Genomic DNA, 25,075 nt, shown 5'->3' with positions numbered 1-25,075 from the left:
CCCTCGCTGCGCGCTGCACTGCTGCGGTGCGTGTGCGTGTCTTGTTGTGTTGTTGCGTTGATTGTTCGACGCACACGCACACAACACAATTAATTGTTGTGTGCGTGTGTGTTGTTGAATTGGGATAATCAAATTATTGTTTCAAAAAAATAATAATATTAATTTTCAGTTTTAAATTGATTTAATTATTGTGATTAAATTTAATTATTGGATTGTTTAGATTAATTAAAACGGTTATGAACACCTTCTTGGGTTAGTATTGTGTTTTAATTAAAGAGATTGGTTTTGATGATTTAAATTATGATTTTCAGATTTAATATGTTAAGTGTTGATTTTTGAAGTCAAAACATGTTTTCGGATTAAACTATTGCTAGGGTTTTGGTTTCAAATTAATTAAGCAATTGATTTACATAATTTAATGACAATTTAAATTATGGGAATCAATCAAAATTTTCAGAATGTTTATTAGCTTTAAAAGGATGGTTTTTAAGAGTTTTAAAGCTAAAAAGTCAATGTTTTTATGCTAGGACTTGAGTTGACTATTCGAGACTATTAAATTACCAATTAATGAATGAATTTTAATTAAACTAAGGGTTTTAGTTTCTTAAATAGTTGCTGGAAATTTAGTAAACATGGATAATAATTTAGTTCTCTTATTTGTTTTATAGGAGTTGATTTCTAGTGAGTCGTGATTCGCACAGTGGCCCCCGTACTTAGGTATTCCAGGTACGTACAAGACTAGGGTGACCACCCATCCCTTGAGGACTTTGTGAAGTGTTTTGAATGCGAATCATGTGAACTTATATGTTGGAAATTCATGTTTGATGATTGGGAATGAATATGTTATTATGAATTCATGTTTAATGTTGAGATCAAGCATGTTATTATTATTGTTGAATCTATGTGAACGAGCATGTTATGAATTGAATTATGCTTTATAGATTCTATTGAACTATCATGTTATGGACTTTTATAATCGTTGAATTATGTTAAGCATGTTGTTCAGGTTGGTTTGCATGTATGAGTAGTGCGCATGCAAGTTGTTATTATTATGCTATAGTCATTGTTGAATTGTTTAATTGTTCTATTGTTTGTATGTTGTGTCTTGAGTCGCCTTGAACATAATATACTAATTAACGTAAAGTGTAACCCAAAGAGCTTCAAAACTCTTGGAACGTATATACCTTGAGTATGAACAATGGGGGGAGTCTTGCCGGATAACTTGTACTCCTAGAATGATACAAGACGTTGTTTCATTCTCTTTTATGCCGTTGTGCATTGGAATTCCTATCGGTATGGCCCGGCTGTCGGTAGTAGCCTGACTAATTTTGGTGTATGGTTGGATCCCATCACCCTTTCTTTCCTTTTGAGGATTCTTTACTTTACCCGTTCGAAGCTACTTTTTATTAATCTGTGAGTCAAGAGTCGTGTCATGTGTCGAGTCTTGTCTCCATGTTTGTTTGTTTATTACATGGCTTTTGCATGTGGATTGTTTAATGGTCGAGTGAAGCATGTTACGATAGAATGTTATTCTAGCTTGTCCGTACTCAGCTTTCGCTGACTTCGTGCTTCATGTCTTCCGGTCATGGCCTTTGCCTTAATGTCCCTATGATGATCCATCAATTGCATTTGCGTTGTTGGGGAGTAGATTTTCAATAAAGCAGGTTTATATAGATAACTTGCGGGAGAAGTTATCATGGGATTCGTGTTGAGAGTTTCTTCTTCCGTACTTTATAAACTCCATTATTTTATTTAAAGTCATGACTACTACTATTTCAGTTAATGGATTTTAAGTGGTTTGTTTTAGTTTGGGCCTCAACGGTTCCAACTTGTTTTAATGACCATTAACTATTTATTTAGTATGTTTTGAAAGTTAGTTAATTCCGCTGCGTAATTCTGGTAAATAGCCTTAGCCGTTATCACGGTGGCGGTAATATCTTGGTAATTCCTGTGTTTTAAGTCGGAAAATGTTTTATAAAAAGCAAGGAATTATTAGGGTGTTACAAAGTGGTATTTGCAGAGCTCTAGTTTGAGAGCTGCTTTGCATTAATTAATAGTGCAAAGTGGTAAATCCTTAAACTACGATTGCGGAACTTTAGGATTTTCGAAAACTATTTTCCTAAAGTCAAAACGTTATTTATGAGTACTCAAAATTTTGAAAAGCCAAATACCAATTATTTCTAGTGTTTGAAAACTATTTTAAATTTCGAATTATTCTTCGAATTTCCGAAATATTTTCGGATTTTCCAAAAAAAAAAAAAAAAAAAAATTCTTAGTTTTCTTTCGGATTTTCCGAATTTTCGAATAAATAAATAAATAATGTATTCTTTCGAAAATTCCGAATTAATTATTTATTTAATTCTTTTAAAGTATTTTTGAAAATAATCGAATTAATTAAATTATTCGATTAATTATTTTAAATTTTCGATTTTAATTTCTAATAATTTCGCGTATATTTGAAGTTATTTATTTAAATTAATTTTGAATTTTTTTAAATTCTTTTCTAAGTGAGGAATGGGTAGAATAGAAGGGTTAATTAGTCTAAGTATGTGTTGTCTAAGTATGCCTTTCTAATCAAGTGTTTATGTGTTTATGCCTTGATGTTATGATCTTTTAATTAAAGTTTGATCATGTTTTGGTTGCTTTATGTGATTAATTGCATCACGAATCATGATTAAGCATGTACTTGTGCATTGAAAATTGTATGGCTCAACGAACTTACTTTGTTTTGGAACACTTTTAGTAAGACTCTGTAGTTGTTAACTTTCAGGATTAAGATGTTGATTTCAAAGTACGCAAATCTAGGAAACGTAGAGAAGCTAGACTGTGAGACCCCACACATTTATGTCAAGAAGATTGAGTTTGCCTGCAATTACTTTGCTTCAGTGCAGAACCTACCTGAGTTGAGAAAGAAAGATGTTATGGCAGAGATGGTTATTCATTGCTTACCTTCCAAGAACCCATACATAGAGCTTAAGAATCGATTTCGGGATATGCATATGGAAAATGGTATTCCTAATTACTACAAGTATGGTACTCCAGATGGTAGATGGAGATATGATTTGGAGATTATGACTATAGTTATAGAGTTAGCAGAGGAATGTTTTGTGGATGGCAAGATGGTGTCAAGTGTTCACAATGTAGGAGTATATCATGATACAAAGACTCAGATTGATGAGGACAGTGATGATGATGTTATTGAGATTGAGAACCCTAACCCTATCATTCCTAAACCCACTATTGAGATCTCCAGTGACACATAAATTGAACCTGAAGTTGACAATGATGAGGTAAACAGTGTGCAACAACAAAACAATGAGGATATGGAGTATGAGTCTGATCCAGAGGAAGACTTTGATGACTTTGAAGACCATGAGCCCTCTTCACCTGCTTGTAAGGGTGGTTGGATAGTAGAGTAACATTTTAAGCTTTTGTAATAGCTAGTACTAGATTTAGTGAATCAATAGAGTAATACACTACTATTTATGGTTTTATTAGTTCAGTTTTGTGGTTTTTCGAATAAAGTACGATCCAAAGGATGTATTATTTTTCCATTGAAGCAATAAAATCTAGAATTCCTTCTTATATCCTTAATTCTAAGTCTATACTATCTTTGAGCGATTATCGCGAAAGGAATTTTATGCATTTCTTCAATGAAATTGTACTTGCAAGGTGGTCCAATCTTTCACCACTTGAATTTTGTGATGCGGACTAAGGGAAAAGCGACACATAAACAGGCGCCTATCCGGTCTAGGGTCCGAATTTTTTTGTGTATGTGCACCAATTGAATGACTAGCTAGTGCAATGTGTTAGTAAGGCAGTGTCCAACCTCAGTTGTTAAAGTTAGTATTTTGTTTTATCCAGGAGAAGGGAAATGACTACCCAAGGAATTGCTGACGTGGTCAGGCAACTAGCTGAAGTAGTGAAGAACTTAACACAGGATAGGAATAACCAGGGAGTTGATCCAGCTGGTGAGATGTTTTAGAAGGTGGCCCAAAGTAAGCCTCCTTTGTACCAGGGGAGATAGACCCAACTGTACTTGAGAACTGGCTAAGGGAGTTCGATAAGCTTATCGTAGCTGTCAATTGCCCAGAGAACCTTAGGGTTAATAGTGTTGTTTATTACCTTAGAGGAGAAGCCGATCTATGGTGGCAAAGATGTGAGAATGCTTTGAGAGCTACACCTGGATTTGGATGGGAATCATTCAAAGTAGCCTTAAGAAACAAGTTTTACCCACCATATCTGAAGAAGCAGAAAGCTCAAGAGTTCATCGAGTTGAAAATGGATGGTATGTCTGTAACAGAGTATTATTCTAAGTTCATCGAGTTGTCTAGGTTTGCACCGGAAGTGGTGGCAACGGAGGAGCTTAGAGCCCAGAGATTTGAGAGTGGATTGACTATGGACTTGTAACTAATGCTTGCTGGAGAAACTTTTACATCTCTTGACACCCTATATGGAAAAGCTGCCCATCTGTATGGCCTGCAGCAAAGAAAGAATGGGATTGGTGAAAAGAGGAAGGATGTTGGCAACCATAACCAAGGTGGTGGTCAGCAAAACCAAGGGAATTTTAAGAAAAACAAGGGAAACAACCATTTCCAGTTCAAGGGAAACCATGGTGGAAATAGGAACAATTTCCACAATAACAATGGAGATAAAAATCAGTCTGCAGGGAATGGAACGAGAGTCTATGAGTGTAGACGTTGCCATACTAATCACCCAGGTCGAGACTGTAATGGAAACCAAGTTGTCTGTAGGTTTTGTGAGAAGCTAGGCCATAGAGAATTTGAGTGTTGGGCCAAGAATGGGAAACCCAACCAAGGTAACCAAGGCAACCGCCAGAACAACAACCGTAATAACCAAAATCGGAGTGGAGGAAATAATGGTGGAAACCAAAGGGGTAACCAGAATGGTAACAATGGTAATAATGGCCAGGGTAATGGAAAGCCCGGAGGGAACTATCAGCAAAATCGGAACCGAAATGCCAATGGAAATGCCAATGGAAGTGGCTATAACAAGGGAGTTGCCCAAGGGAAGCTGAATGTGATCACTAGGCAGGAAGCCGAAAACTCGTCTGACGTCATAGCTGGTACTTTTTCTATTAACTCCGTTTTAGTTAAAGTACTATTTGATTCTGGTGCGACTTACTCGTTTATATCAAAGGGTATCTTAGAGAAGTTAGAACTGAAAGAACCTGAAGAAATAGAAGTACCCATAGTGATACCAACAGGTGAGATCGTGAAATGCACTAAGATCCATAGGAATGTACCTCTAACCATAGCCAAGACCATATTCTTGTCTAGCCTAATTGAGTTTGAGTTAGGAGATTTAGATGTGATTTTGGGAATGGACTGGTTGGCCATGTTTAAAGCTAAGATTGACTGTGAGAAGCAGAAGATTCACTTGAAGTCTAGTCCAGGAAAGGTGGTATTGTATCGCCGTTTTGGGAAGCCTAGGAGTGTAGGAATCGTCACGGCAATGGAGCTCGTGAAATTAATACACAAAGGGAACCCTGTCTTCTTATGTAATGTGAGAGACCTAGACCATGTAATTAAAGAGCAACCAGGGGATATTGCAGTGGTGAGTGAATTCTTGGACGTGTTTCCGGAGGAGATCCCGGGAATTCCGCCCAATCGACCAATCGATTTTACCATAGATTTAACACTCGGAACTGCACCTATCTCGAAAGCCCCATACTGAATGGCTCCAGCAGAAATGAGTGAGTTGAAAGGTCAACTTGAGGAATTTCTAAAGAAAGGTTATATTAGACCAAGTGCATTGCCTTGGGGAGCGCCAATCTTGTTTGTGAAGAAGAAGGACGGTAGCATGAGACTCTGTATAGACTACATGGAACTCAATAAGGTCACAATCAAGAATAAGTATCCATTGCCTAGGTAGATGATCTATTTGACCAGTTGAAAGGAGCAGGAATGTTTTCGAAGATCGATTTGAGGTCAGGTTATCATCAGTTGAGAATCGCAGATCACGATATACCAAAGACTGCATTTAGGACTAGATACGGTCATTATGAGTTCACTGTTATGCCTTTTGGGTTAACCAATGCACCTGCAATCTTTATGGACTTAATGAACCGAGTATTCCATGCATTCTTGGACAAGTTTGTAGTGATTTTCATAGATGATATTCTGGTATACTCTAAGAATGAGGAGGATCATGCGGAACACTTAAGGTCAGTGTTGAGTACCCTTAGAGACAATCAGTTGTATGCGAAATTCTCGAAGTGTGAATTCTGGCTAGAAAGAGTTGCGTTCTTAGGACATTTTGTATCTACGGAAGGAGTCGCAGTGGACCCTGAAAAGATAAAAGCTGTCAGTGAGTGGCCTACACCTAAGAGTGTCACCGATATTCGAAGTTTTCTTGGTTTAGCGGGTTATTATAGACGCTTTGTGCAAGACTTTTCTAGAATCGCCAAACCAATGACAACCTTGATGAAGAAAGAAGCGAAGTTTGAATGGAATGACCAGTGTGAGGAAGCGTTCCAAGCCTTAAAGACGCGATTGACAACCGCGCCAGTGTTAACTTTGCCAGATGAGAGCGGTACTTATGATGTGTATAGTGATGCCTCTAAGAATGGTTTAGGGTGTGTGTTGATGCAGAACGGGAAAGTGATTGCGTATGTATCGAGGCAGTTGAAGCCATATGAATCCAATTACCCTACCCATGATTTGGAGTTAGCAGCCATAGTGTTTGCATTGAAGATATGGAGACACTATCTGTATGGTGTGAAATGTAGGATATTTACGGATCATAAGAGCTTAAAGTACATTTTCACACAGAAGGACTTAAATATGCGCCAACGAAGGTGGTTGGAATTGATCAAGGACTATGATCTGGATATTCAGTACCATGAGGGAAAAGCCAATGTAGTTGCAGATGCCTTGAGTAGGAAATCAAGTCATGGTGTGAATGCGTTAGTAGTTGCTAACGAGCTGTGTAAGGACATGCAACGACTGAATCTAGAAATAGTGAGTGGAGAATGCCTTGAGAGTATGATGAATGCCTTAACCATCCAGTCGTCAGTATTTGATGAAATCAGGGAGAATCAGGCTGGTGATGTTAAGCTAGAGCGGATCAAGGAAAAGATTTCGCAAGGAAAGGAGGTTGATTTTAAGATCCACGAGGATGGAAGTTTGAGGTATAAAGGACGTTGGTGTGTACCTCAAAAGTGTGATGAACTAAAGGAGAAGTTGATGAGACAAGGTCACAATACGCCATATTCTTTTCACCCGGGAGGTGACAAGCTGTATAAGGATCTGAAAAAGGTCTATTGGTGGCCGAGGATGAAAAACGAAGTGGCTGAATTCGTGGCAAGGTGTTTGACTTGTCAGAAGGTTAAAATTGAGCATAGGAGACCTCAGGGAAAGGTCCAACCTTTAGAAATTCCAAGTTGGAAGTGGGACTGTATCTCAATGGACTTTGTCACTTGTTTACCCAAGTCGAAAAGTGGAAATGACACCATTTGGGCAGTGGTCGATAGGTTGACTAAGTCAGCAGTGTTCATACCAATGAAAGAAACCTGGAAAATGGAACAACTTGCCAAAGCTTACATCAAACATGTAGTGAGATTAAATAGAGTTCCTAAGGATATCGTATCAGATAGAGATTCTAGGTTCCTTTCGAATTTATGGAAAAGTGTGCAGAAGAACTTTGGTACCACATTGAAAATGAGTACAGCGTTCCACCCAGCCACAGATGGACAAACCGAAAGAACTATTCAAACCTTAGAAGATATGCTAAGAGCTTGTGTGATTGATTTCCAAGGAGGATGGGAAGATAGCCTAGATTTAATTGAGTTTTCATACAATAATAGCTATCATGCAAGTATTGGAATGGCACCATTCGAAGCCCTGTATGGACGAAAATGTAGAAGTCCACTATGTTGGAGTGACATTAGTGAAACCGTTGTACTAGGTCCCCAATTGATAGAGGACACTATGAATCAGGTTAGAACTATTCAATCCAAAATCCAAGCCGCGCAAGATCGCCAAAAGAGCTACGCAGATTTAAAGCGTAGGGATGAAGAGTTCCAAGTAGGATGACAAAGTGTTGTTAAAGGTTTCACCAATGAAAGGAGTGATGAGATTTGGGAAGAAGGGAAAGCTTAGCCCAAAATATATAGGCCCATATGAAATCTTAGAACGGATAGGGAAGGTAGCATATAGACTAGCCTTGCCAATGGATTTTCATAGAGTGCATAATGTGTTTCATGTGTCCCAATTGAGGAAGTATCTCCCGGATAAGTCTCATGTACTGCAACCGGAGACCATAGAGTTAGACCAAAGTTTGACCTTCGAGGAAAGACCTGTCAAGATACTTGATAGTATGGTGCGTAGCACTCGAACTAAGGATGTTAAGATCGTAAAAGTGTTGTGGTCTAACCAAGAGTCTGAGGAAGCTACCTGGGAAGCGGAGGAGGAAATGAGAAAGAAATATCCCGAGCTTTTTCCCGAGGTTAGTTGAGTTACGGGGCCGTAACTCGTTTTCTTTAAGGGGGGTAGAGTGCGGTAGAATTTCGCGCTTTTTTTTACCTTATTTACCCAATTTAGTCTTAAGAATATGCTTGAATCGTTGCTTCCAGTGAAGTTTCACTGTTTATTGTCATGTTGAATTACTTAAAGAGTACAGCAACTAAAACTTTTTGCAAAGAAAACACACTAAAGTCTCAAAATAGTCTCAAGTTTAGTTTTAAAATCGTGATTTCCATGCCCAAGTTTCGGGACGAAACTTCTTTTAAGGAGGGTAGACTGTAATACCTCGTATTTTTCTATTATTATAAATATATTTTATTATATTTATAAAGTATTTCGTTGTATTTTTACAAAGTAATTTCATTTAATGAGAATTAAATGCGCCTTTTATTTTTAATTAATTTAAATATTAATTATTTCGAAAACCGTATTTTATTAAATAAATTCAAGGAATTTATTTTGTCGGGAATTGTTGGGTCGTATTTCAAAAACAAATTTAATAAACTTAAAGCCCGGTCGTTTTGTTTTAATTAAACCCAACAAAGCTTGCAAGGATTAAATTCAACTAAGCCCAAAAAGCAAGCCCAACCTTAAACCCTAATACCTAACCCATGAAGGGATGAGAACCTATAAATACCCCTCCCCTTCATGAGATCCCCAACCTAAAATTTATGAATTTTCTCTCCTCTCTCTCTCTTGTTCGTCCGCCCTTGCTTCAGCCCCAAGGCACGAGTGCCTTGCTCGTGTCCTTGCGCTCGTGTGCCCAGCCGCGCCTCACGCGCACCGCACACCCCTTGCTCTCTCGCTCTCCTCGCCCGCTCGCCCTCGTCGCAGCCCGCAGCGTGTAGCACTCGTTGCTGCTGCTGCTGTGCGCGCACCTCGCGTCCCCTCGCTGCGCGCTGCACTGCTGCGGTGCGTGTGCGTGTGTTGTTGTGTTGTTGCGTTGATTGTTCGACGCACACGCACACCACACAATTAATTGTTGAATTGGGACAATCAAATTATGTTTTCAAAAAAAATAATATTAATTTTCAGTTTTAAATTGATTTAATTATTGTGATTAAATTTAATTATTGGATTTTTTAGATTAATTAAAACGGTTATGAACACCGTCTTGGGTTAGTATTGTGTTTTAATTAAAGAGATTGGTTTTGATGATTTAAATTATGATTTTCAGATTTAATATGTTAAGTGTTGATTTTTGAAGTCAAAACATGTTTTCGGATTAAACTATTGCTAGGGTTTTGGTTTCAAATTAATTAAGCAATTGATTTACATAATTTAATGACAATTTAAATTATGGGAATCAAACAAAATTTTCAGAATGTTTATTAGCTTTAAAAGGATGGTTTTTAAAAGTTTTAAAGCTAAAAAGTCAATGTTTTTATGCTAGGACTTGAGTTGACTATTTGAGACTATTACATTACCAATTAATGAATGAATTTTAATTAAACTAAGGGTTTTAGTTTCTTAAATAGTTGCTGGAAATTTAGTAAATATGGATAATAATTTAGTTCTCTTATTTGTTTTATAGGAGTTGATTTCTAGTGAGTCGTGATTCGCACAGTGGCCCCCGTACTTAGGTATTCCAGGTACGTACAAGACTAGGGTGACCACCCATCCCTTGAGGACTTTGTGAAGTGTTTTGAATGCGAATCATGTGAACTTATATGTTGGAAATTCATGTTTGATGATTGGGAATGAATATGTTATTATGAATTCATGTTTAATGTTGAGATCAAGCATGTTATTATTATTGTTGAATCTATGTGAACGAGCATGTTATGAATTGAATTATGCTTTATACATTCTATTAAACTATCATGTTATGGACTTTTATAATCGTTGAATTATGTCAAGCATGTTGTTCAAGTTGGTTTGCATGTATGAGTAGTGCGCATGCAAGTTGTTATTATTATGCTATAGTACATGATGTCTAGCATAATTATTGAGCCAGTCGAATATTGCCAGTGAGCAATATATATTCTACCAAAGGGGTAGAATATGTTAGAGAGTCTATGTGAATTGAATTAAGGACAATTCGTGCTAAGGGCACACCCCGCTTGTTAATAGGCAATGTCGGGTTATCTCAAACAATGTTTTTGAGAAGGAACAATGGGAGTAATTTCACTTGAGTCTATGTTTGATCACAAGTCCTAAAGAAGTAAAATAATGAAGTGTCATTGTTGAATTGTTTAATTGTTCTATTGTTTGTATGTTGTGTCTTGAGTCGCCTTGAACATAATATACTAATTAACGTAAAGTGTAACCCAAAGAGCTTCAAAACTCTTGGAACGTATATACCTTGAGTATGAACAATGGGGGGAGTCTTGCCGGAAAACTTGTACTCCTAGAATTATACAAGACGTTGTTTCATTCTCTTTAATGCCGTTGTGCATTGGAATTCCTTTCGGTATGGCCCGACTGTCGGTAGTAGCCCGACTTATTTTGGTGTATGGTTGGCTCCCATCACCCTTTCTTTCCTTTTGAGGATACTTTACTTTACCCGTTCGAAGCTACTTTTTATTAATCTGTGAGTCAAGAGTCGTGTCATGTGTCGAGTCTTGTCTCCATGTTTGTTTGTTTATTACATGGCTTTTGCATGTGGATTATTTAATTTTCGAGTGAAGCATGTTAGGATAGAATGTTATTCTAGCTTGTCCGTACTCAGCTTTCGCTGACTTCGTGCTTCATGTCTTCCGGTCATGGCCTTTGCCTTAATGACCCTATGATGATCCATCAATTGCATTTGCGTTGTTGGGGAGTAGATTTTCAATAAAGCAGGTTTATAGAGATAACTTGCGGGAGAAGTTATCATGGGATTCGTGTTGAGAGTTTATTCTTCCGTACTTTATAAACTCTATTTTATTTAAAGTCATGACTACTACTATTTCAGTTAATGGATTTTAAGTGGTTTGGTTTAGTTTGGGCCTCAACGGTTCCAACTTGTTTTAATGACCATTAACTATTTATTTAATATGTTTTGAAAGTTAGTTAATTCCGCTGCGTAATTCTGGTAAATAGCCTTAGCCGTTATCACGGTGGCGGTAATATCTTGGTAATTCCTGTGTTTTAAGTCGGAAAATGTTTTATAAAAAGCAAGGAATTATTAGGGTGTTATAGCTAATGCGTGACCTCGTCCCTCGTGGGCGTGACGTTGTCAGATCAAGTGTAATTGGATTTCCTGTGAGTTTACACCCAATCGCCTAATAATATAGGAGTCGCCATTCAGTTTTTAACGACAATAAGAAAAAATGACAAAACCCGGTTACCGTGACATAAAGGGAGTGCCATTATGTTCGACCACGACGGCCATAGGTCCCCTTGTGATCTCTGGTGTGGGGATCGCTCAACGTACACCCGCAGGGCAGAGATTGAGAGTTCGGGGGACTGTAACTACCGAGAGGATTGCTCATCGATAATACTCCAGAGGCAGGTTATCCTTACTAGCTCAGCATAAATAATTGAAGGGACATGCGTTAAACTATTAAACTATTCTGAATTGATTATAGCAATATGCAACACATAATACTAAATCGATCGTGATTATCTTATTTAGATTGATTTAAGGTATCTAGCATGATAATTCAATTGTTCAGGGTATTATCTTATTAGGCGTGATAGATCAATCAAATTAATAGTTTGACAATTTTATAAAAGGGTGACGAAAGCGATTAAATCATATGAGGGACACATTACAACGCACCCTTGAGAGGTGCGTTGTGGTTCTCAGAAAACTAACCACTTGGCTTTGCTATTTCTCCTTTTATTTAGCGAATCTCGGGTTTCCAAGCAATGTTCCAGTATTTAGGCTTAATTCATCGAGCTACAAGGGGCAGGATGCGTTCTGTTCGACTTTTGGGTCGATTGCGACAGAACGCCGGATCAATTTCGCAGCGTGAGGCTTAGGCTTAAGGCTAGAGTCAATACTCAGATTATGCAATTGTGTGTTCTTTTCACGTCGGTTTTAGGCTGTATTTATAGGAAAAGAGTTTGTGGAAAGATAGATTTTAAGATACGAATCCAAAAAGAATCAGGAGATAAAACGGCCCCAGGCACTTTCAGCGCCCAGGGCTGGGCGCCGAAGATTTCGGCGCCCAGATACAGGCGTTGAAAATGGGATCTAGGCCGAGTTTTTGTCAGATTTGGACTTTTAGAACACGGAGCTTTTTTGGGAGATTTATCCGAGTCTTTTAGTGCGTATTAACTTATGACGGAATGCGTCTGGGCCCGTTACGAACTCTAGGTTCGTTAGGAATTTAATTAATACGTAACTCTTATTTTCAAATTATACCAGGAATAGAATTCCTTTGTAAATTCTATCTCTTTTAGGATTTATGTTGGAGTGCAACACCTAATTCTGACAGGTTTCTATCTTTTATGATTTTGCCACTTTTAACAACTACCTTTACGACAGTTACTATTCTTAGCAGGTTTCTATAAATAGCAGCTTTGGCTGAAATGAAAGGGTGATTGAGATTCGTTATTTTATAGGAGATGCGTTGCCAAGTGTAGATTTATGTTCTCATCATCGAACCTTCCCTTTCGGGAATGGGGACAAAAGTAGGCGTCTACAGTTAGCCCCCACTTTGACTAAGTCTCGAGATGAGACGATGGTCAAAGTACTAGACGGAGTGCGTCATACAAGCCATGGTGTATGTGACCTGTTTTGCGAGGGTCTCACGAGCCCCCGAGTGATAACATTTGACTTAAGGGTCATAACTTGAAGTGTTAACACATTCCTCACGCGTCATTGGAATTTGTTAACTGATAGTATAGAAACTCCCTCACTTTGTCATTGGAAGTATCTAAAGATGTTTTCGAAATCAAAGCTATAAAGTGTAACTAGGCCTGGCCAAGCCCAATCACGAGGTAAAATGTTTTTAAAGTTTCTCATTTTCAGGGTTAGCTAAACGAGAAAACCCCCTTGTTTTTATAGGACGTAAAATGAAGGAAAATCCAGCACATCGCTCTTTTTTGGAGAAGCGGAAAACCAATCCTTTGATTTTTGGAAAAGGGAAACCATCCTTTGATTTTTGGAAAAGGGAAACCATACTTTGATTTTTGGAAAAGGGAAACCATCCTTTGATTTTCGGAAAAGGGAAACCATCCTTTGATTTTTGGAAAAGGGAAACCAGGAAAAGTTATCGCTGTAGTGACTAAGGACCTGCGCGGTTAGTGACGCAGACCCCGCCCGCTGAAGGTGGGCGTGAAAGAAATAATGCCCTTGGTCCAAGTATGCATATAATATTAAGTCTAATAAATGCGGTTCAGTTTAATATAATTAACAAGTTAATAATTCAGTGAGATCAAGTGAGCTGAATACCTAGCTAGAGGCCGCTTCAGTTCAAGTGGAATTAATGATATTAATCCACAGCTTACTCTTGACTGAACCCGTAGGGTCACACAAATAGTACGTAAACGGATCAAGTATTTAATGGCATTAAATACTCCATCTATGGATATTCGGAATCGACGGATCTTGGTTTCAGTGGGAACTAAGATCGTCACAAGCAAGAAATGAATACTCCGGAAACGATGATATTGCCGGAACCGGAAATATGGATCTTATCGGAAATATAAATATTATCAAAGTCGTAGATGTTGCCGGAAACGGAAACATGGTACGTATCGGAAAATATTATTGGAAATAGAAATATTACCGGAATCAGAAATATTGCCGGAAACGGAAATATTGTCAGAATCGGAAATATTATCGGAATCGGAAAATAATTCCGGAAACGGAAATATTAAATATTTGTTCGAAACGGAAATTAATTCCAGAATCGGAAATATTAAATATTGTTCTTATCGGAAATGAATTCCGGAACCGGGAATTTAATCGGAAGCGCATCGTACGAATTAGCATCGGACGAGGCTTGCTAGACGAAGGCCCAGCACGAAGCCAGGCCCGCGCCCAGCAAGCCGAGCGCCCAACATGGAACTGCCACAGCCTCGCCAGGCCCAGCGCAAGGCCAGGCCCAGCAAGGCCTTGGCGCGCGCACGCTGAGCGTGCTGTTGGGCTGCGAGCAACGACTGCTCGTGTGGGCCGCAAGGCCTGCGCGGGTGGTGCGATGTTCGTGGCCATACGATGCTCATGTTCATAACGAATCCTAATCCTATCGGAATTCGTGTATTGATTAAATCCTAATCCTAATAGATTAATTTATTATTTAGAGTTCAAGTTGGATTCTAATTAATAAATCCAAATCCTAGTAGGATTATAATTCCTTTTCCATACCTCTATAAATAGGTGCCTAGGGTCATAATTTATAGACACAATTGAAGTATTCTAAAGGTAAGATTTTGAAGAAAAATCAGCCATACACTTGCACCTAAATAGCCGAAATTCCTAAGCAACCTTAAGGGCGATTCTAGTTGGTCAAGCTTAAGGCGGACCCGGACGTGCTGTGGACTATCTACGGAGGGACGGCACTTGGAGTCCTAAATGAAGGAAATAATGCCCTTGGTCCAAGTATGCATTCAATGTTAAGTCTAATAAATGCGGTTCAGTATTAATTAACAAGTTAATAATTCAGTGAGATCAAGTGAGCTGAATGCCTAGCTAGAGGCCGCTTCAGTTCAAGTGGAATTAATGATATTAATCCACAGCTTACTCTTGACTGAACCCGTAGGGTCACACAAATAGTACGTAAACGGATCAAGTATTTAATGGCATTAAATACTCCATCTATGGATATTCGGAATCGACGGATCTTGGTTTCAGTGGGAGCTGAGATCGTCACAGGCAAGAAATGAATACTCCGGAAACGATGATATTGCCGGAAACGGAAATATGGATCGTATCGGAAATATAAATATTATCCAAGTCGTAGATGTTGCCGGAAACGGAAACATGGTACGTATCGGAAAATATTATCGGAAATGGAAATATTGCCAGAATCGGAAATATTGCCGGAAACGGAAATATTGTCAGAATCGGAAATATTATCGGAATCGGAAAATAATTCCGGAAACGGAAATATTAAATATTTGTTCGAAACGGAAATTAATTCCGGAATCGGAAATATTAAATATTGTTCGTATCGGAAATGAATTCCGGAATCGGGAATTTAATCGGAAGCGTATCGTACGAATTAGCATCGGACGAGGCCCGCTAGACGAAGGCCCAGCACGAAGCCAGGCCGTCGCCCAGCGAGCCAACGCACACCAGCGCACGCCAAGCCTCGACCAGGCCCAGCGCAAGGCCAGGCCCAGCCAAGGCCTTGGGCGCGCGCGCGCGGAGCGCAGCAATGGGCCGAGCGCTGTGCGCCTAGCGTGGGCCGCAAGGCTTGCGCGGGTGTACGGTGCTCGTGCAATGCTTGTGCGGGAATCCTGAAGCAATCAGAATTCGAAGTGTGATTAAATCCTAAAACTATTAGATAATGATTATTTAATTAGAGTCCTAGTAGGGTTATAATTAAATAAATTAGTATCCTAATAGGATTCCAAAACCCTTTCCATAACTCTATAAATAAGTGCCTAGGGTCACATATTTTCAGAGATTATTCAAGTATTCAAAGTGAGTTTTTTTGAGAGAAAAATTCAGTCACATTCCTTGCTCATAAGTGCCGAAATTTTTAGTACCTTAAGGGCGATTCTAGTTGGTTAATCTTAAGGCGGATCCGGACGTGCTGTGGACTATCTACGGAGGGACGACACTTGGAGTCCTAAAGACTTGTTCTTGTTCGGTTCGGGCGCAGCTAGGGAAGGCACGCAACAAAGAGTATGCATCTAAACTATGCTAAATGATTATGTGTAAATAATATGTATTCCTGGCTAAATGGTTTTTCCGCATGATTTATGAATTGTCATATGTATCATACCTAACACTAAAGACTTGTTCTTGTTTGGTTCGGACGCAGCTAGGGAGGACACGCAACAAAGTGTATGCATCTAAACTATGCTAAATGATTATGTGTAAATAATATGTTTCCTGGCTTTATGGTTTTTCCGCATGATTTATGTTTTTTCATATGTATCATAATCTAAATTGCATGAACATGGTTAAAAATTACAAATTTGCAAGGAATTAAACAGGGATGATTAATTTTCGTACTTGTTAATTAATTGCAAATTGCGTTTATTTAATTATATGTACGCAGTTTTTCGGCATTTTCTTCGTTACTCATCCAAATCGAGTGATTTTTGTGTCAATTCTGCATGTAAAAGGCATTCTAAAATTTTGACAAAAATAGTACTTTTCGGCCGAACCCAGAATTCCCAAATTCGAAGCCTAACTATGACTTTTCGGAGGTTTTAGTTTTTAGAACGCAAAAGTTTGTAAATTTAAGATGTTAAATTAAGTATTTGCGATTCTTGTTGATAAATCTTGAGTTTTTGATTGACCTACTGTATATGTTTAACAATTATGAATGCCTAGACTTGTTTATTATACAACCTAATTTGTAATTATGATTAATTTGTTGAAATTCGAATAATTTAGAATTAATTTGATTTTCATAATTAATTAATAATTTAATTAGGTACCAATGATAACCACCATAAAAATTGTTAATTTGTGTTAAATTTTAAATTTTTATGACCTAGATTTGAATCCAAGTTAATCGGAAATTAGTTGATTAATAAATTTTCGATTTTTCGCCCTAAAATTATGAAATTAATATCATTTATTAATTCGTCATTAATTTTGGAAATAAAAGTTTTAATTTTTATGCAATTCGCTCATAAAACTTGCACGCACAAAGCAATGGACGCTACGTGTTACCCTTAAGGGGTGTTGTATAGTGCGGGCAAGCGACGACGAGCAAGGGAGCTCGTCGCCCATGCGGTACGAATGCAGCGAGCAAGGCGAGTAGCACGCGAGCACAAGGCAGCAGCCCTGCCTTGCGTCGAGTGCTGCGATGATGCATGGGCGGATGGGCGAAGAAGCAAGGCGAGCAAGTAAAGGCAGGCGCGCGCGCGGGCAGCGAAGGGTGCCTCGGAGCAACGAGCGCTGCCTCGCCCAGCGTCGCCAAGCAACTGCTGCGCTACGAAGCAGCGAGCGATGCTGCGCGCAAGCGTGGCTTGGCTTGCTGCGTTTGCGCGTGGCAGCTGCTCGTGCCTTGCTGTGCGATCACTCGTGAGGGGCGATGCTGCCTCGAGGACTCGACGGTGCATGGGCGCAAGCCCATGGCCTCGTCTTGACCCGATTGATGCGTTTTGAATTTAATTTTTTAATTTTCAGTTCGGAAACGATTTTAATTAATTTTAAAAATTCGTAATTTTAATTTTTTTCTTGGATTTTAATTTTGAATATTATAATTATTATAAATTTTATTTACACTAATTATTTTACTAAAATTAAATCTTGAATTAATTTAAATTCGTTTAATTCAACTGAAATAAATTAAATTAATGGATTCGATTATAAATTTATATGAGCTTTAAATTTTAATTAAATTTGTATGTTTCCGGTTAGACTAGAAATACATTTTTATGTTTAAGATTAGTAAAGCATATGAATTTATTGGTTTAAGTGGGAGCATTTTTAGTCATAAACTCTTGATTAGGTCTACAAATCCTTTAAGGTTAAACCACTTGATTAGAATTAATAAGGACTGAATAATTGGTAGATTATTGGTGCCCTTAATTAATTGCTGCAAATATTTATGTGATGCATAACGTGTTTCACTAACCAGCTATGTGGGCCATTCATGATAATGAATAGGTGAATGGTATATATTGTATATGTACTGTTTTGCAGGTTATGAAGTGACTAGTATGGCCCAAATAGGATAGAAAATATGGTCTGCGTACCATTAATTTGAATGTAATTGGTCTAAAGTACCAAAATTGTTTTTCAATTCAAATATGGTCTGCGTACCATCAAATAGTTGTAATTAGTTTAATTATAGCTTATCCTATTTGAAGAAAATGGCGCCTCCCACGGAGATTTTCAAGACGGACTTTGAAGTTGAAGCTTCAAGATGAAGTCGGGCCATACTAGATCACATTTATCTTATGCATGTTTTAAGTTATTTATTGCTTTTAAATATGTCTTAAATATGCATGAGATCAAAGCTTGATTATGTTGCATGATTAAGATTTTAGTTCACTTAAAATCTAACCAACATAGTAAGAGCCTTAAGTTCCAAACTTAAAAATTGAGTTAAAAGGTGCCATGCCAAAATAACACTTACTTGGATATCCTTTTTTCATCGATCTTAGTAATAGTTTTCCGCCATAGCGAGGTGTTACTTATTGATACTAAAGGGGTAAGGTACACAAATAATTGTGAGTACATGTTAGTTTTGGTGAAACTCAACGATATAAGTAAGGAGTCCTTTTATGTCGTGGCAAAATCGATAGGTTTACCTAATAAGTTCTTAGAAGTACCTATCAACCAAGAGTAGTTTCTAGACTATTAGCAAAAGGCTTTTGCTTACCTAAAATATTTTAGAATTGAGTCAAAATACATAATGTGCTTAATTCTTCAATGATTTTAGGGTCTTGGAATCATTTTATTCACACCTGTCGAAACAATAAATTCGAATAAAATGCTAATAACTTGTTTAAATTGCGTGATTGCTTTAATTTTCAAGTTATTACTCATGATAAATATTTAGACTTTGCATGCTTCAATGTATGTTTTAATTATTGTTTATAATTAAATATCTTGCACTGCAGTAAACCCTTTTAGAAAGGTAACAGTAAATTTCCTCGATTGGTAGTGAATCCAAGAACGATTCACGGAAATGAGAGAAAGTGAGCAATTTAAAATGTACGTTTCTTATATCGACTTTTATGGTTGTTTTCGAGTATCAAAGTCGAATGGCAAACCGATTGGTGCTTGTGAATTCAAAATACATTGAGTTTTGAGATCATAAAACATTGAGTTTAATTTTCAATGGCTAATTTGTCATTAATTTTGGAAATAGAATTGAGTCAAAATACATAATGTGCTGAGCGTGTTGTTGGGCTGCGAGCAACGACTGCTCGTGTGGGCCGCAAGGCCTGCGCGGGTGGTGCGATGTTTGTGGCCATACGATGCTCATGTTCGTAACGAATCCTAATCCTATCGAAATTCGTGTATTGATTAAATCCTAATCCTAATAGATTAATTTATTATTTAGAGTTCATGTTGGATTCTAATTAATAAATCCAAATCCTAGTAGGATTATAATTCCTTTTCCATACCTCTATAAATAGGTGCCTAGGGTCATAACTTATAGACACAATTGAAGTATTCTAAAGGTAAGATTTTGAAGAAAAATCAGCCATACACTTGCACCTAAATAGCCGAAATTCCTAAGCAACCTTAAGGGCGATTCTAGTTGGTCAAGCTTAAGGCGGATCCGGACGTGCTGTGGACTATCTACGGAGGGACGACACTTGGAGTCCTAAAGACTTGTTCTTGTTCGATTCGGGCGCAGCTAAGGAGGGCACGCAACAAAGTGTATGCATCTAAACTATGCTAAATGATTATGTGTAAATAATATGTTTCCTGGCTTTATGGTTTTTCCGCATGATTTATGTTTTGTCATATGTATCATAACCTAATAGGGCGAGCCTGTCCGCTGAGGGTGGACACCCCGTCCGATAGAAGTGGACTAATCTGTTTTGATGTTTTGAAAATAAGGACTTACGCGGTTTGTGACGTAGACCCCACCGGCTGAAGATGGCGAGCCTGTTTTTGTTTTGAAGATTTTATTTTCTTTTTATTTTCGAAAACTGAGGACCTGCGCGGTTAGTGACGCAGACCCCGCCCGCTGAAGGTGGGCGAGCCCTGTCCGCTAAGGGTGGACGCCCCGCCAGCTGGAGGTGAGCGAACCTGAATTCGTCTTTTTGATTTGGGACTCGCGTGGTTCGTGGCGCGATCTTGCCCGATCGAGGTGGGCCAGTCCCTATTTCATTTGTTCTTGGGATTTCTTTTGAGAATTTCTTTTTATTCATTCCTGTAAGAGCGAATTCTTTCGAGGGATGCTCGGATTTAGCTGCAACCTGAATGTGGGTTGGCAACGTGTCTAAACGGACCATTGTTTAGTGGTCGTCTGCCTTTCGTGGTTTTGAACAAGTCTTTACGGCTCATAGGATGTATGTAACCGTTTAAAACTGGCCTAGTTATGCCATTACTTGGGTCCTTGTGAAATGACCGGTGGGACCATACGTGAATGTTAATGGAGACCTTTTTCTTTGAGGTCGAGTTCATTTTTGAATTTGTCCAACCACGGGACGTAGCTTGGAAACGTTGTTTCAACTTGCATCCCTTTTTGGAAAGGCATATTTTCTTTCTTTCTGAAGGAAATAATGCCCTTGGTCCAAGTATGCATTCAATGTTAAGTCTAATAAATGCGGTTCATTATTAATTAACAAGTTAATAATTCAGTGAGATCAAGTGAGCTGAATGCCTAGCTAGAGGCCGCTTCAGTTCAAGTGGAAATAATGATATTAATCCACAGCTTACTCTTGACTGAACCCGTAGGGTCACATAAATAGTACGTAAACGGATCAAGTATTTAATGGCATTAAATACTCCATCTATGGATATTCGGAATCGACGGATCTTGGTTTCAGTGGGAGCTGAGATCGTCACAGGCAAGAAATGAATACTCCGCAAACGATGATATTGCCGGAAACGGAAATATGGATCGTATCGGGAATATAAATATTATCCAAGTCGTAGATGTTGCCGGAAACGGAAACATGGTACGTATCGGAAAATATTATCGGAAATGGAAATATTGCCGGAATCGGAAATATTGCCGGAAACGAAAATATTGTTAGAATCGGAAATATTATCGGAATCGGAAAATAATTCCGGAAACGGAAATATTAAATATTTGTTCGAAACGGAAATTGATTCCGGAATCGGAAATGTTGAATATTGTTCGTATCGGAAATGAATTCCGGAATCGGGAAATTAATCGGAAGCGTATCGTACGAATTAGCATCGGACGAGGCCTGCCAGACGAAGGGCCAGCACGAAGCCGGGCCCTCGCCCAGCAAGCCAGCGCGCCACAAACGCACCAGCCAAGGCTGCGCCAGGCCCACCGCAAGGCAGGCCCAGCGCGCGCCAAGGCTACGGCAGCGTGTGGGCTTGCGGCAGTGGGCTGCGAGCACGCGGGCTGCGCGCGCGCGCATGGCGCCCCTCGTGGGCTGCTATGCGTGCGTGTGTGTTTGTGTGCTACTCGAATCCTAAAGCTACCGGGATTTGTCATATGATTAAATCTAATCCTAAAAGATTTAGTTTATTTAATTAGAGTCCTAGTAGGATTATAATTAAATAAATTAGTATCCTAATAGGATTCCAAATCCTTTTCCATAACTCTATAAATAGGTGCCTAGGGTCACATATTTACATCGAGCATTCAAGTATTCAAAGTGAGTTTTTGAGAGCAAAAATCAGTCATACATTTGCCTATAAAGTGCCGAAAATTCAGAGTACCTTAAGGGCGATTCTAGTTGGTCAATCTTAAGGCGGATCCGGACGTGCTGTGGACTATTTACGGAGGGACGACACTTGGAGTCCTAAAGACTTGTTCTTGTTCGGTTCGGGCGTAGCTAGGGAAGGCACGCAACAAAGAGTATGCATCTAAACTATGCTAAATGATTATGTGTAAATAATATGTTTTCCTGGCTTAATGGTTTTTTCCGCATGATTTATGAATTGTCATATGTATCATAACCTAACAGTGGTATCACGAGCCTCTTATTATTTTCATAATCTAAATTGCATGAACATGGTTAAATATTACAAATTTGCAAGAATTAAAAGGGGTGATTAATTTTCGTAATTGTTAATTAATTGCAAATTGCGTTTATTTAATTATACGTACGCAGTTTTTCGGCAGTTTCTTCGTTACTCATCCAAATCGAGTGATTTTTGTGTCAATTCCGCATGTAAAAGGCATTCTAAAATTTTGACAAAAATAGTGTTTTTCTGCCGAACCCAGAATTCTCAATTTCGAAGCCTAACTATGACTTTTCGGAGGTTTTAGTTTTTCGAATGCAAAATTTCGTAAATTTAAGATGTTAAATTAAATATTTGCGATTCTTGTTGATAAATCTTGAATTTTTGATTGACCTACTGTATATGTTTAACAAGTTTGAATGCCTAGCCTTGTTAATTATGCAATCTAATTTGTAATTATGATTAATTTGTTGAAAATTAGAATAATTTAGAATTAATTTGATTTTCATAATTAATTATAATTTAATTAGATACCTATGATTAAAAACCACCAAAAAAATTGTAAATTTATGTTAAATTTTAAATTTTTATGATCTAAACTTGAATCCATGTTAATCGGAAATCAATTGAATAATAAATTTTCGATTTTTCGCCCTAAAATTATGAAATTAATATTATTTATTAATTTGTCATTAATTTTAAATATAAATTTTTTAAGTTTTATGCGATTCGCTCATATAACTTGCACGCACAAAGCAATGGACGCTACGTGTTACCCTAAAGGGGTGTTGTATAGTGCGGGCATGTGACGACGAGCAAGGGAGCTCGTCGCCCATGCGGCACGAATGCAATGCGCAAGGCCATGGTGCACGAGCACAAGGCAGCAGCCCTGCCTTGTGTCGTGGGCTGTGAGCAATGGACGAATGGGCGAGGGCGAAAGCAAGGCACAGCAGTCGCGTGTGGGCAGCAAGCGTGCTGCACCATAGCGCGCACTGCCTCGAGCAAGCGCGCGGAGCCTCGCGCGCAGCGAGCGCAAGCTCGCGTGCCACGAGTGCTACGCCCAGCGTCGATGCCTCGCGCAGCGAGCGCTGGCGAGCGCGCGCAGCGAGCAATGGCCCGCATAAAGCGAGCGCTGGCGAGCGCGCGCAGCGAGCGCTGGCTCGCATGGAGCGAGCGCTGGCGAGCGAGCGCAGCGAGCGATGGCTCGCGTGCATCGATTGCTGCCGCGCGCAGCGAGCACCAGCTCGCGTGATGCCTTGCGACGGAAAGCAGCAGCAGCGATGCGACGCAGCGCATGGGCTGCGCGCACATGGCCAGCGATGGCTGTGTGCGTGTGGCCCATAGGCGTACGTTGCGTGGGGTTGTTGCGATGCGATTAGATCGTTTTGAAATTTTAATTTGAAATTTTCAGTTTACGTAATCTTAATTAATTTTAAAATTAATAATTTAAATTATTTTCTTGGATTTTAATTTTGAATATTGTAATTATAATAAATTTTATTTATTCTAATTATTTTACTAAAATTAAAATCATGAATTAATTTAATACGACTGAAAATAAATTAAACTTTTAGATTCAATTATAAATTTATATGAGCTTTAAATTTTAATTAAATTTGTATGTTTCCGGTTAGACTAGAAATACATTTTTATGTTTAAAATTAGTAAAGCATATGAATTTATTGGTTTAAGTGGGAGCCCTTTTAGTCATAAACTCTTGATTAGGTCTACAAATCCTTAAGGTTAAAACAACTTGATTAGAATTAATAAGGACTGAATAATTGGTAGATTATTAGTGCCCTTGATTAATTGCTGCAAATGTTTACGTGATGCATAATGTGTTTTACTAACCAGCTATGTGGGCCATTCATGATAATGAATGGGTGACTGGTATATATTGTATATATACTGTTTTGCAAATTATGAAGTGACTAGTATGGCCCAAATAAGATAGAAAATATGGTCTGCGTACCATTAATTTGAATGTAATTGGTCTAAAGTACCAAAGTTGTTTTTCAATTCAAATATGGTCTGCGTACCATCAAATAGTTGTAATTAGTTTTAATTATAGCTTAGCCTATTTGAAGAAAATGGTGCCTCCCACGGAGATTTTCAAGACGGACTTTGAAGTTAAAGCTTCAAGATGAAGTCGGGCCATACTAGATCACATTTATCTTATGCATGTTTTAAGTTATTTATTGCTTTTAAATATGTCTTAAAATGCATGAGATCAAAAGCTTGATTATGTTGCATGATTAAGGATTTTAGTTCACTTAAAATCTAACCAACATAGTAAGAGCCTTAAGTTCCAAACTTAAAATTGAGTTAAAAGGTGCCATGCCAAAATATACACTTGCTTGGATATCCTTTATATCAATCTAGTAATAGTTTTCGCTCAGCGAGGTGTTACGTACTTATTGGTCCTAAAGGGGCAAGGTACACAAATAATTGTGAGTACATGTTAGTTTTGGTGAAACTCAACGATATAAGTAAGGAGTCCTTTTATGTCGTGGCAAAATCGATAGGTTTACCTAATAAGTTCTTAGACGTACCAATCAACCAAGAATAGTTTCTAGACTATTAGCAAAAGGCTTTTGCTTACCTAAGATGTTTTAGGATTAAGTCTACAAACTGTGCTTAGTTCTTCAATGATTTTAGGATCTTGGAATCATTTTATTCACACCTGCCGGAACACATAACTTGAATAAAATGCTTAATGAACATTGAATTATGCATGAAATGCTAGAATTTAAGTTTATTAAGAGAAACTGTGAATGGTTATTTATTTGTTTATTCTTTTCAATTGTAGTTTTTAATATGGCAAACAACAATTCATTCAATATTCGATCAATTCTCGAAAAGGAGAAATTGAACGGGAAGAACTTCCTTGACTGGCAAAGGAACTTGCAAATAGTTCTTATGCAGGAAGAAAATGAGTATGTCCTAGAAGAGGCGA

This window comes from Spinacia oleracea, chromosome 2, assembly GCF_020520425.1.
Source record: "Spinacia oleracea cultivar Varoflay chromosome 2, BTI_SOV_V1, whole genome shotgun sequence".
NCBI lineage: Eukaryota > Viridiplantae > Streptophyta > Magnoliopsida > Caryophyllales > Amaranthaceae > Spinacia > Spinacia oleracea.
The sequence above is the reverse complement of the archived record's forward strand: the minus strand, read 5'-3'. Positions refer to the sequence as shown.